The sequence below is a fragment of the Canis lupus genome, chromosome 12, assembly GCF_048164855.1.
Source record: "Canis lupus baileyi chromosome 12, mCanLup2.hap1, whole genome shotgun sequence".
Classification (NCBI taxonomy): Eukaryota; Metazoa; Chordata; class Mammalia; order Carnivora; family Canidae; genus Canis; species Canis lupus.
In genome coordinates, this window is record NC_132849.1 from 12,028,287 (window position 1) to 12,041,452 (window position 13,166).

At 50.3% G+C, this 13,166-nt stretch overlaps 1 protein-coding gene across 4 annotated transcripts in view; it reads left to right on the plus strand.

The window, feature by feature from the left end:
* Positions 1-427: 427 nt before the first annotated feature.
* NGF (nerve growth factor) overlaps positions 428-13,166 on the plus strand; it is a 54,469-nt gene continuing 41,730 nt past the window's right edge. For all 4 annotated transcript variants that reach the window (XR_012004168.1, XR_012004169.1, XM_072769656.1 and 1 more), the window contains exon 1: positions 428-511. The gene's annotated coding sequence lies outside the window, so the exon portion shown is untranslated. The remainder of the gene's footprint in view (positions 512-13,166) is intronic.

The window sequence follows — 13,166 nt, forward strand, 5'->3', positions numbered from 1 at the left end:
CTGGGTGCTCTTTTCTGGCGGGTGCTGGGTGGTGACCAGGCCGAAGACTCTCTGGGCTCTTCTCTCTCGCTGCTCAACGTCGAGGCCAAAGCCTAGGGCACCGAGCGTGACGTCGGGCCGACCCCGGGAGCAGCGAGGCAGGGGTGGGGAGGTGCGGGGAGCCCCGGACAACTCGGCCCACAATAGCCGGTGCCGCAGAAGACCCCCTCCAGGCTTAGCCCGCGGCCGTGCCGCCCCCCGCGCGTTTCCTTTGACCCCTTCCCTGGCTGCGTGGAGCCGACCCTCCCGGGAGCCACCGATCTCTCGCACCCAGGACCCCCTACGGCCGGGCACCTCCGCCCACCAGAGCAGGTGCGGGGCCGGGGCTGGCGAGGGTTGCGGTGGGGGAAGGATTTGGAGCGAGTGACTCAGGAGTCCGGGAGGAGGGGCTAAGGATTCAAGAAGCTTGTGTTGGAGCAGCTCGGCGCTCCTGCACAGCAGAGAGCGCTGGGAGCCGGAGGGGAGCGCAGCGGTGAGTCAGGCTGCCCCGAGCCCAGCCCCGAGAGGGGCGCTGCGCGGGCAGGGGCGCGGGCGCGGGCGCGCGCGGCTCGGCTCGGCTCCCTGGCGCGAGGGCACGGATCCCGGCCCGGCCAGACCTCCGGGCTCCCCGGGGCTCCCGCAGGCTGGAGTGCGGCCAGGGCGGGAGTGTCCCGAATGCGTGCGGGAGCGCGGGGCCCCGGCTGGCGGCGAGTCGGAGGCGAGCGGCGCGCTCTCTTGGGTCGCGGAGTTCCGGGTCGCCCGGTGGCAGCCCTGGGGTCTGCGGTGGCCACGCGGGGATGCCGGGGCCGCGGGGCGGAGCGCTGGAAGGGGACAGCGCGCAAGTGAGGGAGCGCGGAAGAGCTTAGAGAGAGGGATGCGCGGGCTGCGGGCGCGCCGGGGCCGGAGGAAGGGTGGTCCGCGCGGCGGGGCCAGTGCGCAGCGCGCCCCGCGGGTGTGGACGCCGAGCCCGGGAAGTGCCGCGCGGCCCCCAGGAAGGGGACCAAGCGGGCAGGGCGCGCTGGAAGTGGCGCGGGGAACCGAGTCGGGGACTCCGGGCGCCTCTGCGCCTTGCTGGCGGGCTGGGAGACCCGAGCGAGGGCCCCCCGGGGCTCGCCAGGAGAAGGCTGCGCACCCCCGGGGGACCTCCAAGAAGCCGAGCTGGACCAAGGTCGCCAGGGGTCAGCCCTGCTGCTACTTGGGTCACACGCCTCACCTCCAGTTGTCTGCTGCCAGGTGTAGGAGAAGCTGGCGTGGAGGGGTGGGGCGGGCAGCGCCTTGGGTCCAGGAGGCAAGGGCAGAGGGGAGGAGGCAGAGAGAGGACCCAGGGGTCAGGAACGGCATCTTTGAGCCAACATAAACAAGTGGCTCAGCTCTGTTTGATTACAACTCTCCATCTTTCAAAAAAAAAAAAAATCTGATATTTTCGTGGAAGGTGTTTTCTGCTTGAACTTTCTCTTCCCTTGTGACTTGAGAGATTAAAAAAGATCCTGCTTGCTAGGCTGGTTTTTCCAAGTTGTTCCAGGTTGGAAGTTGTAACAGTTTGAAGGATAATTTATGGGTGTTTCATGCATTAAAGTGTATTACAGCAAAGCCTTTTGGGTGCTGTGGGTATTAAGGAAAACTTAGTGCACGTTCCGGCTGGAAACCAAAATAGTGCTCTCCTGGGTGTCTCTGCCCCATCTGTCATCTGAGGCCAATGGAAATCCTGGAGAAAAGGCACTTGATTAATTGTCCTTGTCCTGGCTCCATCCTCTGGGCGCACCCACTGCCAGTGCCAGCCCCCACTTCCCCTACATGTGCGTGGCCAGCTGCACCCTGCAAATTCAGACGTAGTGGTGGGAGGCCCACCCGCGACATCTTTGCAGGGTCCTCAGACTCTTGAAGCTGTCAATCAGTCTCCTGTAGGGAATACTTCTGCCTCTCAGGCAGCGCAGAAAAGGCAGCGGCACGTGGGTCTGCCAGCCCTTCCTTCGCGGTGTTTACAGGTTGTTGTCTTGTTTTTGTTTTTGTTTTTTGTTTTTTGTTTTTCCCAAATGTCTGAAACTTTCTCCCTCTGCAGAGGAAAGGCTACTTTAGATCTGGATGGGCGCCTTCTGTGGGTCTTATTCCGGAATAAGTCATATGTCAGCCTGGGCAACCCAAATGTCAATCCGTGTCGGGCAGCGTTCCCGGAGGTTCAGAGGGGACCTCAGGACTGGGCAGCAAGGGTGGGGAGGAGTGGTCTGGGGGCTGGGACTGGGGCTGCTGGCACTGACTCACAGAAGTACATGTTCCTCATGCTTGGGTCGTTGGAGGAGGTGGGGTTGAGGTCACATGCTGCCAAACCCCTCCTCCTTTTCCCAACATTTTTATGCAGGTGCAGAAAAAGGGCAGCCTTAAAGGGGAAAATGTTAGGAGACACTACAAATAGGAAACCAGGGTCTCTGGGGGCATGGGGATACATGTCTTGGTGGAACTGTAGGAGCACCTCAGAGGATTTTACAACCAGCTGCTGGTGCCACACCTTCCCTGGGCAGCCATCTTTCCCCCTGGAGCAGCCCAGGCCTACAAGCGAATCAGGAAAACTGGGTCCACTCGGGACAGTCATCCTAGTCTTGGTGACTCTGTCCCCTCAGTCTTTCTCAAAGGAGTAAGGTGCTTGCTTCTTCCTACTGCCCACCCTACATCTCCCCCGGCTGGGGGGCCGGAGGGAGGCTCAACACTCCTCTTCTCCTCCATGTAGAAATCTGTGTCGTGGCCAGGAAGGGGGCCCCAGCTGCCGACATCAGCAGGGAGGGTAGGGCATGGCAGGGCAGGGCTGGAGCCTGAGGGAAGTTTCTCATCATTACTGAGATTAAATTGATGAGAAAATCTCACCTCTTCACTCTGAAACAAGTGCTGAGCACTACTGCCGCAGATTCACTGACTGCCCTATTGCATCGGCAGCTGCATTGGAGCTGCAGAGAAATTACAAGGAAGTATGCTACTGCTCTTCCTCACTGTGCCTGGAGCAGGAGTGAGGCCCGACCCCCAAGCAGACATCAGTGCAAGACCAGGGACCAGAGGTCCAGCCATCTGTCTTCTCCCAGTAAGAACTTGGAGGGATTTCGGGGTCCTGAGCAGGCCTTGGAGACCTTTGCGGGCAGCAAATACTCTGTACCCAGGGGCAGTGGAAGGTGTGCTGAGGATTCACATAAAATCTCTGAGTATCTCTAAGCAAACAGCCCATGTTTCCAAAGGGTTTCTCTTTCTTTGACTGGCACCTCTGATCTTACAAACCACCAACTAAACCATCAGCTCTCAGGTTTAGCCAGTCTTGAGAAATCAAATCTGTGATGGACCAGTTTCACAGAACAGCATGTGGTGGCACAGGCAAATAAATGTAGATGGAAGACCCTTCCCCAACCCATTCTCAGGGACCTTCTTGACAGTGGGCAAACAGATGACATCCTGACTCCAGAGAGCGGTAACATCAGGATGGCCCTGAGGCAGAAATTCAGCTGGAGAAACCCAGGCTTTGGGGTCATTGGTCTTTCGGTTGAGTGTGCATGAGGATAGAGTTGCCCATCCTTGGAGCCAACAAGCCAAGGAGGAGCCTTGGAGCCAAAGAAGATAGTCCTTCAGCCACAATGATTGACCAAGACCAGAAGAAGAGTCCTCGTGCTTCCTAATGTTTTTATTATTCTTTTTTTGTCTGCTTTACATGTTTTTGAGGAGCCTCTATATATTGTTGGCCTCAGACTTTGACATAGTAGGAATTGGGTTGAAACACTGAGATGATCTCTTGACGTTTTCCTGCTGTGCTTTGGGCAAACGTTCCATGGTAGCTTCCTGAGTTGAGAGACAGGAGAGAAAAAAAAAATCTTTGTGACTTTGAATAAGTCATTAAACTTGTCAGGCTTCACTTTTCCACTTTTCCCATCTATAGGAATTAATAGTGTTTCTCAATGGAGCTGTTGGCATTTGGGGCCAATTCTTGATTAAGTGTGACCTACTTAAATAATGCAGGAAGTTTAATATCCCTACCTTGCCTACTAAGTGTCAGAAGTCGTGGTGACAACCAAAAATATACCGCCCCGCCCCCATCCCCACATATGGCTAAATGCCTCTTAAATGGATAATACTGTTCCCAGTCAAAATTTCCTTTGGAAATTACCAATACAGGCCTTTCTTCTAGGCCATACTGTTGGGGCATCAATTACTTAATCCTGGAAATGGGGCTTTAGAACTCCAGCCCTGAGCTTCATCTCCAAGAACCAGGATAGCAGGCTCCAGGAAGCCATTGGCAGGAACCTCTGTGCTGTGGTCCCGCCAGACATCGCTCTTTGCCTTTTGTCAGTGGAGTGTGACTACAAATGACCCACATGAAAAGAAAACGAGAAAGAGTAGGGGGAAGGGACAGGTGGTATTAGAGCATGGCAGCTTTCCTTCTCTGCCATATGCTATGAAAAACACAGGCAGACTGCCTGCCCCAGGTGTCCACGGCTCTGGGAGGGAATCCTTCCCTCCTCTACTAAATGGATCACACTCTGGCACCAGGAGGTCCCTTCTCTGAATGAGAGAATGAGGAAGCAGACCTCTCTCCGGCACTGCCAGCACTTCAATCAACGTGGGGACATGTTGATATCAAATTAATACAACTGTGCCCAAGCTGTGAGAATAAATGGGAATCAAAAATGTGACATTTGATTGAAAAAAGTCAGCGAGCAGTGCTATGTGGGAGGGGTGGTGCTTGTAGCACTGAGTTTCTTCTCAAGGAGACTGGCTCATGTTATACTTAACCCTACCCCAGGCTCTCACCATAGGACAAAAGATGGAAGCAGTTGAGTATTCACAGTGCAAAGGGCTAAGATGAATGTTACCTTTGGAGAGTATTATAGAAACACCTGCCTGCCCTGCGCCCCACTAGTAGCAAGAGAGAGAAGACCACTGACACCATTGGGCTGGGTTGACGACTCCTACTACTCCTACTACTCCGCCATTGGGCTGGGGGAAAAGGACATAGGAGACTGAGGGAGATCCCTGATGAGGCTGAGAATGGTCTGGTGATGCAATCTGTCAGGTGGGACTAGCAACAGTGTTTTTTTAAATTGCCCCAGAGTTGGGCCAGCATCTTTCATGTGTGGAGAGTCTTTTCATTAGTAGTAGTAGTATTAGTCAGAGTCAGACAGTCAGGGCTTCCCTGAAAATCGGCCACGAGGCTGAGCAGACAGAGACGTTTGAGCACTGTATGGGGTGGGTGAGCCTGCAAGTGCAAGGACCTGGCTCCCAAGTTAGTGGGAGCGAATGGCCCAAGCTTCCCACCAAAACCATTCCACCTTGAGGGCACCTGGTATCCGCTACCACTGGAATCGTTGCCTGATAACCACAAGACGTTTGCTCTTTGGTACAGATGGGCTGATTGTCCCATCCCAGTGCCCTTTGGCTGTTCCTTCAAGTAGGCAGGGTTGGTGACATGATCACGAGTCTGCATCCTGCCTGCTGTTTCTTGGTGAGCCCAAGGGGGACCGACTGTCTGGTAGAGGCCATGAGAGCTCAGGCCGGGTTGGGGGTGGAAGGAGGTCCTGTCTCACCTCCCCGTCACTGCGGATGTGAGGCACAATTGAAGTAACTTATATTTCAGTCTGGTGACATGCCATTCGTGTTTGGCCCTGAGCACACCTGGCTCAGAGATTAATGCACTGGCTGCTGCCTCCCCCTTGTCGATAACTAGATGCTGAGTCGCTGAGGTGGTGGGAGATGCCAAGGGAAGCAGGATCCCCTCAGAGAGGGATTTCGCAGCTGGGCTCTCACTGTCTCACAGATGCTGCACTGGGTGGCCGAGGGGAGGGGGACGATCACCCAGCAGGAGAGCTGCAGGGCGACATCTCTCACATGGGCTTCTCTTCCATGAAACAGAAGTAACTATAGTACCTGCTCGGTCGGGCTGCTGTGCATCGTGAGTGGGACACATGCTGGCACGGGCCTGGCACAGGGGAGGCACTCTGAGGGCACAAGTTTCCCTTACATGTGTTCTTCCTCAGGGACTCTCAGTCTGACAGGGGCCCCCTCTTCATGCTGTTTCACTTCAGGCCCTGCAATATCATCTTTGCCCTTTCCATATCTCTGCATATAGAAAACGTTGGGGGCACTTGGGTGGCTCAGGGGTTGAGCATCTGCCTTCAGCTTAGGTCATGATCCTGGGGTCCTGGGATTGAATCCCACATCGGGCTCCCCGTGGGGAGCCTGCTTCTCCCTCTGCCTATGTCTCTACCTCTCTCTCTGTGTCTCTCATGAATAAATAAAATCTTTAAAAAAAAAAAAAAGAAAGGAAGGAAGGAAGGAAGGAAGGAAGGAAGGAAGGAAAGAAAGAAAGAAAGAAAGAAAGAAAGAAAGAAAGAAAGAAAGAAAGAAAGAAAGAAAGAAAGAAAGAAAGAAAGAAAAAGAAAACTTTGCTGAGTTGGGAGGAGAAATCTTTTTGGTAGCATTGAGGGCTTCTCTAGGAATTTCCTCACCTATATTTGGACCTTCTGTAATTAACATCCTCATTTTGATAGAATTTTAACCAAATGCTTCATTTCTGGATTATCTTTGCCTCATAATTTCTGGGTAAAAGAAGACGCGTGGATCGTCTCCTGTGATTTCCTTCCAACGGCAAACTTCTTCTCAGACTTTTACTTTAAAATGTTAGGCCGTGCTCTCTAAATAAGGCATTTCTTGAGAATGGCCATTTGTACTGGCAGCTTGAAGCGTGTTTTGGTTCCTTACCCCACATACCAACGCCTCCTCCCCCAACCACTTGTGTCTTTAGGATTTTATGTATCTTATCAAGTTTACAAGAGAATAAAGAAGGAGGAAGTGGATTTTCTGTGACAGCAGGGCAGTCGTGCTCACCGTACCAAGGGTCTGTGGCTGAGCAGCTATTGCTAAACCACATATTACCTGCGGTTAAGGGGGGGGGCAGTCCCCACGCCACTGGGGATGCAGGTCCTCTGGATATTAGGCCACTGGGTTGATTTTCCTTCTCCTAAATCAGCATCTTTATTAATGTGCTAGCCAGGGGACTGGGCACGGGGGGGTGGGGTGGGGTGGAATGGTTCATGATAAATATAAGTCATGATCCCACCTGAGGAGCTTGCTCGGGAGTCAAAAGTAAAATGGCTTTCCAGGCTCATCAGATAATGTAAGAGGGGTAATTCCAGAGGCTGGTGGGGACCACAGTAAACTGCAGAGTGTGTGCCCCATCAAAAGGCGACAGGCCAGCTGTTGTCCGCAGGATCATGGGTCCAATATGACTCGATCTTCCAACTTTTCAAGAAAATTCAAAACTTGGAACTTGAATGTATGATCTCTTCACTTTCAGAACCTCTATGCAGACTGAACAGAATCTGTCAGTAGCTTTTCTATTTTCTCATTTAGATTAACACACTCGGAGCAGTCAAGAGCAGCACCAGAAGGGGAGACAAGTGGAAAAAGTGCTAATGTGGTGACTGTAAGAGCCACAGGAAGGGAGAGGTGTGAATGATGTGGTGCACTCCAGGGAGGCTTCCTGGAGGTGGCATGTCCTGTAGGCAGGTAGGGCTGGATAGAAGCATCCCCGGCACAAAATCAGACAGCAGGAGCTTCAGATCCACGCTCCACTTCTGACTGCTTCTATGACCACATTCCTTAATCCCCGTATGCTTCAGTTTCTTCATCTGTAAAAAGGACTCGTAATACCGATCTCAGAGGGCAGTCATAAGGTGAGAGAAGAGAACGCCAGAAAGCCCAAACTTAGCCCAGAAGCCACAACGCAGCAAGTGTCCTGGAAGCCTGAGCTTAGCTCCCAATGCTGGGGTGGCTGGGGGTTTGGCCAGCCCAGAGGGCTTCAGAATGCAGGGCCAGAAGCAGGAAAGGGAAGGGTTCCTCTCTGAGCTCTGTGGACAGTTGCTTTTCAAAGACTTGGGTCTCGGTTGCTTTTTCTGTCCCAGGAAAAGGACCAAAGGTGTTGGTTGTCTTTCTCCTCTCCTACCCTCCTCCTCCTTCTCCGCAAGGCTTGTGGCCACGTGCCCACTTGTTCTCTGTCAGGATCCCACCCTTTTAAAAACCTGACCTAGGCCAAAGCAGAAAAACACTACTCAATAAGAAGGAAAAGTACTCCGGGAGGCTGTATAGACATGCACGGCAAATATTCAAAGAATTCTTAGGAATAAAAAAAAAAATTCGTAAATCTGGATTTTTGCATGAGGCCATCCCAGGAACATGTTTTCTCAATTAGCGTGCACATTGCTTGGAGTGAAGTCACTGAGTCCGTGGCTCGTCAGGGCTGACTCGCGTTGAGCCATCTGATCTGGACTTCACTTTCCGTGACCTAAATCTGATTCAACCAACCCCTGTCACTGTCCCTAGCAGTCGAAACAGAATTGTCCCTGAAGTCCTAAACCAGGGTGGAGACCTGCACAGTCCCCTAAAAAAGCAGTCTAATTTCAGATCCTAGATGGATTCACAAAAAACTGAGAGAGCCAACACTATTCTTGATGGATTCCCCACAACACCTCATGTGTGCCTTTTCCTTTGGCCTGATTGTGAGATGGTGAGCGTGCATTGGCCCACAAGAGCAGATGAGTCCTTTAGATTCTACAAGCAGAGAAAAGAGTTTCTTTTACAAGCATGCATATCAACTGCTTAAAATATTGTATTAGTTGCTGCCTGAGATCAGCGATTATGTTTTCTGGATGATTTCCTAGACTGACTCTTTTCCAAGCAAACGGCTTTGTCAGATATTTGTAATTTCTGAAATATTTGATTAATGATGACCCCTCCACCAGAGGGATGGTCCAGAGTGCATAATTAGCAGCATGCCTCAGAAGCAAAGATGCTGCCCAGCATCCAGCAAGATCAAGCAGGAAGCTTGAAAAACATTTGAAGTCAATCACCATAGAGTAGAGAGAAGGAAAATGTTTTTCAAAGTACAGATTGAAACCCATGAGGAGGATGTGAAACCACTTGAGTGGTACAACACTCTCTTTAAATGCAAGAGAGTGGGAAAAATTTTTTAAAAATCAAAATGCATCACAAGTAGCAAAGGGAAAGTATTCGTGAAACTTTTGTTTTTGTTGTAAATATGCTTACACATACATATGTGCAAACTGGATGGTGATGGAAAATAAATTTTTTCACTATGAGTCATGGTTGAAAAAGGTTAAAAACTACCGGTATAGACGACAGCATGGTTTATGAGGGGACATAGCTCCAAAGCAGACAGACTTGGAGTTTGATCCCAGCTCTGTGATCCCCAGTTGTGTGACCTAAGTTTGCACAGCATCACTGTCCTTCTCTGTAAGGTCGCATGGATTCCATCATCATAAGGCTGTTGTGTAGATTAAGTGAAAAAGATGTATGAAGTGCCTGCCACCAGAGAGACCCTCTGTGAGAGCTGCTATTAGCATCTGTCTTCTCTTTCCTCCTTTATCCTCTCTGTCTCTCTCTCTCTTTTAATGTAAGAGAGGAGAATCTTTTTTTAAAAAATCAACATCAAGCACAGACAGCAATGATCATACCCTGTCTCCATTCCCACCTTTTATAGCACCTTTCTCCCATTTCATGTTTGCAGAGCCATCTTCCTGTGATTCTGTTCCCCACTCTTGACCATGACATAATCATCCAAGGGACACAAGGCATCCTTCTCTGTGACCAAGAACCATCAGAGAGTATCACTGCCTTTCCTGGCTGTGTGACCAGGATAAATGCTTTGGTCCTAGAGTGGGCACAGTGACTCTGGAAGGAGCTTCTGTTCCCACAAATCACATCCTTCCCCTCTAGTATATTTTTATAAGGGCAGCAGAGCTAAGATGCCATTAAAATGTTGACATTGTCAAAACTCTAAAGAAGTTCCTGCCCAGAGCAGAAAGCCTAACATTTTCTCATGAGCAAGGCTCCAGGCTGCCCAATGCGGAGGGTTTAAGTTTCTCCCCTGGTATAAAAAGTGTGAGGGCTCCTCATCAGGACACTGGAGTGGTCACCTTCGGGCACACCAAACCCTAATCTTAACCCTAGCCCTTACCCCGACCCACAATCTGCCACTGACCCCAGAACTTCCCTTCTCCGTGGAAGGTACGCAAGTGACCCACACACCAAGATCCTAGTTTGGGACCATAAAGGTGTAATGTCCCAATTTTCTTGACAGCCTAGCTAATGCAGCCCCTGAGGACAGAGCAGGAATGATGAACTGCTCGCCTCTTTGTTGGCGTAGAATTGTCTCCTGCCCCACCTCTGTGTTTCTCTGTGCTCCCCTAGGGCTCATTCCAACTCTCTTGTCATAAAGTGCCCTCTCACTGGGCCCCATTTTCACCACTAAGACTCAAAGAGGATTATTAGTGACATCTCCTCAAATGCTGAGTTCCTGTCCAGACCAAAGATTTAAGGCTCCTTTCTGGGCACTTAAGACAACTCTGAAGTTTTGGGTCAGTGGGATGGAAGGGAAGAAAGAGGCCCTGGTTCCAGTGGTGATTTTCATCTCTGTAAGAGTATCCTTCTCTCCTCCCCACTACCCAGTCTGCTAGTCCCTATAGAATCAATGTCCCCAGGTCAGTTGTACACTGTAGCTAACGTTTATAACAGAGGGATGTCACACCCGGCTCCCTTCTTCTCCCAAGCATGTGAGTTATGTTAAGCCAAACACTGGAGCTTGAGGGGGGACTGCAATAAAGCAGCCGAGAGGCTGTTTAAATACATCAGCATTGTACCTGGTCTCGTTGTTTTTCTTTTCTTTCTTTTCTTTTTAAGATTTTATTTATTTATTTATTCATGAGAGACACAGAAAGACAGAGAGAGAGAGAGAGAGAGAGAGAGAGAGGGGCAGAGACCTAGGCAGAGGGAGAAGCAGACTCCATGCAAGGAGCCCGATGGGGGACTTGATCCTGGATTCTGGGATCACGCCCTGAGCCAAAGGCAGATGCTCAACTGCTGAGCCACCCAGGCATCCCTTGTTGTTTTTATTTTATTTTATTTTATTTTATTTCATTTTATTTTATTTTATTTTATTTTATTTTATTTTAAGATTTTATTTATTTATGAGAGACACACACACAGAGAGAGAGAGAGGCAGAGGGAGAAGCAGGCTCCATGCAGGGAGCCCGACGCGGGACTTAATCCAGGGTCTCCAGGATCACACCCTGGGCTGCAGGCGGTGCTAAACTGCTGTGCCACCAGGGCTGCCCCTGCTGTTTTTATTTTAAAGGAAGAAACAAATGCTGCCTTATTTTTCCTGTGTCCAAAACAGGGAGCAGAAAAAGAGAGTATTTTCACCCTTTCTGAAACTTCCAATGACAAATGGAATCAATTGTCCCAGAACATGCCCCATCACCAAGACGGTTTCTTAGGCTTGAAATGAATTACCTTTCTTTTCATCTGGGTTCAAGACTGTCGGGTCTGTCCTTTCCTGGGGAAAGTGTGGACACCCAGAAATGTCTTCATTTTCTTTTTTGGAGGAGGTCAGACACCAAAGCCTTACTCCAGGCTTCACGCCCACATGTCAGCATCTCCGTATCTTGGAAATGAAAGAAAATATTTGGGAGGGGGAGGGCTTTTAAGTGTTGTTGTTTTGAATTTTTCTAAAACACAGTAAGACATGTCAGAAAGTGGAGGGCTTAATAAAGCAAAAGTATGTCTCAGGGCTTCTTTTTAAAGGATCTTTACAGTTAAGCAAAATAAGAATTTAAACTGGCACCGTACACAGAATGTCTACCTCCTAAGCACTTCAATGTCTGAAATGATTATGGGCCTATTACAGAATTCTGACCGGCAAACTCATGCTTGGCAAAATTCTACAAACCTTTTTGTAGCTTCTCTTTCAGGGATTGGGAGAGTTGTTTTACTAGGAAGAAAAAGTGGTTAAGTCGGATAGCGGGTACTTCTTTCACCTCAGTAATACTGAGATCCAGGAGACCAGGGATTTACCCTTGACTCAGCCTTCTCCTAGCTGTGTGACTTGGGCATATCACGGAACCTCTCTGAGCCTCCGAATCTTAATCTGATAAAATGAGAGTAATGATGCTGTGTATGGGAGAGGGCTGCTGTATTGGGTATGGTTGCCAGCTGGTAAGGCACAAAAGCCCTGGACAAGGAGAGAGACTCCAGGTACCGGTGCTGGCTCTGCCTTTGGGTGGTGGGGGCCCCTGACAGCCACTTGCCCCGCGTGAGTGACCCCCTTCTCTTCTGCCCACACCAAATGCAGCAGCAGATGTGAAAGCATTTCACATAAGCCTGGCTAAAATGAGTTGTTCCCGCCACGGTGGGAACAGAGCCCATGCCAGGCATGGAGTGGGCCCCTAATGCAAGAGGCCAAGGGCAGTGTGGAAGAAGTGTGGAAGTAGGATCAGACTCACCAGGCTTCCGGGTCCAGAAGTGGGGGAAAAACAAAACACAAAACAAAAAACAAAAAAACAAACATGTGATCAAGGGTGACTTACTGTACTTCTCTGATTTGCAGTTTCATCAGCTGAAAATGGGCCTAATAGCTCTTCTTAGTGAGGATTAAAATACAATGACTTCTAAGTCATTTGCTTGCCCCAAACCTGGTTTCCTAGGAGTAGTTGATGCTGAAAAGAAATGGATGCCTAAGGGGACGCCTGGGTGGCTCAGCAGTTAAGGGTCTGCCTTCCACCCAGGGCATGATCCCAGGGTCCTGGGATCGAGTCCCACATCGGGCTTCCTGCAGGGAGCCTGCTTCTCCCTCTGCCTGTGTCCCTGCCTCTCTCTGTGTCTCGAATGAATGAATGAATGAATGAATGAATAAATAAATAAATAAATCGTAAAAAAGAGAGAGAGAGAGAGAGAGAGGGATGGATACCTAAGGAGCTGCCTGATTGTTCAGTGACTGGACCGTGGACAGGAGGAGGCCGGTAGAGTCACCGGACCAGATGCCTCAGGGACATGAGTTTTCCCAATGTCCTTTCTCCCTTTTCTATCCCCTTGGCTGGCTCTGCCTTCTCCTGACTACAAACATTTGAATGCCCTGGGGCTCAATCCAGGCCCCTTCTCTTTCTGTATCACTCTCTCCCTAGATGTCTCATCCTCTCCAGGCATTAAATACCACTGCTGGGTGTCTGTTCCCAACACGGACCTCTCCCCTGAGCTCCCGGCTCTCATGGGCTACTGTCACATCCTCTTGGATATTGCAAATTTAGGCCTTACTTTAAGTCTTACCTATT